Raw genomic sequence first — 3,534 nt, 5'->3', positions numbered from 1 at the left:
AATTCACAAATGTCATCTAAACGGGTGCATCTTATATGTGTTTATTCAGATGATCTTTTTTCCCCGTCTTTGTGCATATGCACAAATAAGTGGGTGTTTAGGAGCATTTTAAAGTGCATCCTGAATTCACAAAAGGGATGCACTTCAAAATGTGCAGAAGCAAGGTTCTTCCTCCTGTGCCTGTTCAGAACACGGCCATACTAGCATTTACATACCTCAATGGAGATGGTAATGCTTTTTATATGCTTTGTTTATATGGCAGAGTTGGGCCCATTATGGGACCATCACAGTGAAATATGCTGCCAGCAACCATGTCGTTGCAGTGAGCCTGTCAACTTCAAAATGAATGTATGCAAGGGGGCTGGACAGCTCATCTTTTGCCACTGGCCAGCCCCTCCTGAAATGTTCAGGTCACCTTTGTGAATAAGGTGACCTGAGCATATCAGCAATAAGCGCCAATGAAAGTGATGCTATTTGTGATGTCATCTTTGATGTCCTAGGTGTTAGTCTTAGCAGTGCTTGGTGGTACCTCAAGTTTTGCTTTCATAGCTTACTCAACTGGAACATTTATTTTGTTTTTTCGATTTTACCCTGCAACCATAATATCCCTTTAGAAAAGTGTTTTCAATTAATTTCATAGGTTTTTATTAGTGCCACGTAAACATAATGTCCCTTTAACAAAGTTTTTTCAGTGAATTTCATAGGTTTTTTTATAGTGCAACTTAACCATAATGTTCCTTTAACAAAGATTTTCTCACTGAATTTCAATGTTTTTATAAGTGAAAATGTTTACAGCACTGTATATAAGTTCTTAATAATTCCTCTTTTAACATACAAGAAAGGACTATAAACCTCCTTTAATAATCATACTTTTGTAGCACATATTGATGTGTGTCGTTTTCAGCAGTGCATGCTGGGGATGTAAGTCATGGTTGAATTACCTGGGGCATGATGTTTGATCATAACCCCAGCCCCACCAAACCACCCCCATTACCAACTGCACCTAGCACGCACACTGGTCCAGTGTCATCCCCTATAATGAGACCAATGGCCAGTGCTTATGGCTTGCAGCCATGGCCAGTGCCCACAAATACACGAGGCATGGGCGTCAGCCATGCTGCAGGCTCGAATAAGCAAATTAGAGTTGACATTTGTCCTTGCCGTGGGCCAGGCCTACTGCCCAGGCACCAAAGTTAAATCACTATTTTTTGTACATGCATTTTGACACTTTGGATAAAATAAAACACAGTGCAGATGTGCAAAAGTATGATTTCAGGTAGTTGCTGATTCTCCACGTGCACGTTTGCTGCAAACCCATCCAGCACTACGGGCTGTACCCGCAAGCAGAATTGTTATTCCATTCAAGCCTCTCCCGATTTGTAAAATGTTACCACATAGCCGGTCCCTGGTGGCCATGCCCACTTTAACCCTATTGCTGGTCCTTGGTGGCCATGGCCAGTGGCCAGATTGTCTGGGGCATGGCCACAGGATATGCCTAAGGCATCAAATTTAAATCACTATTTGTTCTACATTCATTTTGACACTTTTCAAAAACAAAACACAGGACAATTTGCAAAAGCATGTTTTTGGGTCCTTGCCTATGCACCGTGCACGAGTTTACTGTAAATCTGTCCAGCACTTCAGGTGGTAGCCATGAGCAGAATACATTTTCCATTCAAGCCTATCCCAATTTTGAAAATGTCAGGCCACCCCCACATGTTTGCCCCCTTGTGACAGAATCCCTTCAAACTTTGCACAACCATTCAGAGTTGGGTCTATAATCTTCAATCTGTTTGCAGATATTTCTGCAGATTCGTCAAGCGACACCAAAGTTATACGCCCTATATAAATGTTGGGACCCCACCCCATCTAATTTTGCCCCTTCTGACAAAATGGCAACAAACTTTACAACAGCATTCAAAGTTGGGTCTATATTTGTATTGCAAACCTTTGGGCAATACACAGCACCAAATAAATAAGTAATCTACAAATGTTGGTTCCCCTCTCTAATGTTGCCCCTCTTGATGAAATGGCACAAAACTTTACATCAACATTCAAAGTTGGGTCTATATTTTGATGGAAGAATTGTATGCAGTTTCCCTGAACGGCACCATACGCGGTCAAACGCTGAGCAACAGGGGGCACATAGTTAAGGTGGAATTCCTTGAAATGCGATTGCTGAATTTCAGGAGTTTTGTTGTGTTAAATATGATTACCTTAACTCTCTATTATCCAAGGATATTTCCACTAAATTTCAGCAGTTTTCTCGCTATGTATTATTCACACTAAATCTGATTACCTTAGTTCTCTCCTAACTAAAGTTTTTTCTCTGAATTTCAAGGTTTTTGTTATACTATCGTTTCTTTGTGGCCCACTAGCCACTGTTCATGTTGCACCAATAGGTTTCTTTGGGACCCACTAGCAATGGCCTTCATCCATGGCCATTGTCCGTGGCCTTAGGCTTTGGCCACTGTACATATTGCACCAATATGTTTCTTTGGGGCCCACTAGACATGACCGTCAGCCATTGCCATTGTCCATGGCCTTACACTGTGGTCACTGTACATGTTATACCAATAGGTTTCTTTGGAACCCACTAGCCCTCGATTTACAGCCATGTCTACTGTACATGTTTGCCCAATTGGGTTTCTTAGTGCCCACTAGCCATTGCCCTGTGGCAGTGGCCATTGTACATATTTCATCAATAGGTTTCATTGGGGCCCACTAGCCATGGCCTTTGGCCATGGCCTCTGTGCAGGCTGCACCAAAAGGTTTCTTTGGGGCCCACAAGCCAAAACGTTCAGCACACTGATTCATTGCCCTCTGTCTGAGAGATGTAATCACTGAGGTGTAAAATTAGATTTTTTATTTCACTCTCCCGATTTCTATGGGATTTCCAATATATTCCCAGTAAAGATTAGCAAAACTCTCAATGAGTTTTCTCTTCTATGAAAGCTCACACAAATAGTATTGGTTCTACCACATCCTATTTCTTTAGATTGCTATGTGGCATTTGCCCCTTCTTAGAATTTTAGTTGTCTTGCTTGTGTCGTTGTTGGAGCTAAGGTTGATTACTGTGGTAGTCTCTTGGCAAGGCAACATAAATAAGTTATAGACAGTTCAAAATAGTGCTGTCAGAATAGTGAATTAATATTAAACTTCGGGATCATGCTACTGAGGCGTGTCGCGCTTTTCACTGGATGCCAGTGAAAGAGAGCCATATTTTTAGAATTCTCTTTCTTGCTCATAAGTGTTTGCATGGGACATGTCCATCCCACCTAAAATCGAGGTTCATTCCCAAACCCTATGTTCGGACATTACGATCCAGCAATAATAATTTGATGTTTACTCCTCATATCAATCGGGAGAGAGGTAGTAGACTCCCTTCTGATGCAACAGCCCCATATCTGAGGAATGGTCTCCCATCGGGCCTAAGAGAAATATGTTCACTCTCATTTTTTAAGAAGGCGATTAAGAGGCATCTGTTTAAGTTATGATATTACTTGATCTGCTTATAAGTCGTTCATAATCACA

Source organism: Ambystoma mexicanum, chromosome 11 (genome assembly GCF_040938575.1).
Source record: "Ambystoma mexicanum isolate Mex_15411 chromosome 11, UKY_AmexF1_1, whole genome shotgun sequence".
Classification (NCBI taxonomy): Eukaryota; Metazoa; Chordata; class Amphibia; order Caudata; family Ambystomatidae; genus Ambystoma; species Ambystoma mexicanum.
Note: the sequence above shows the minus strand (reverse complement) of the source record.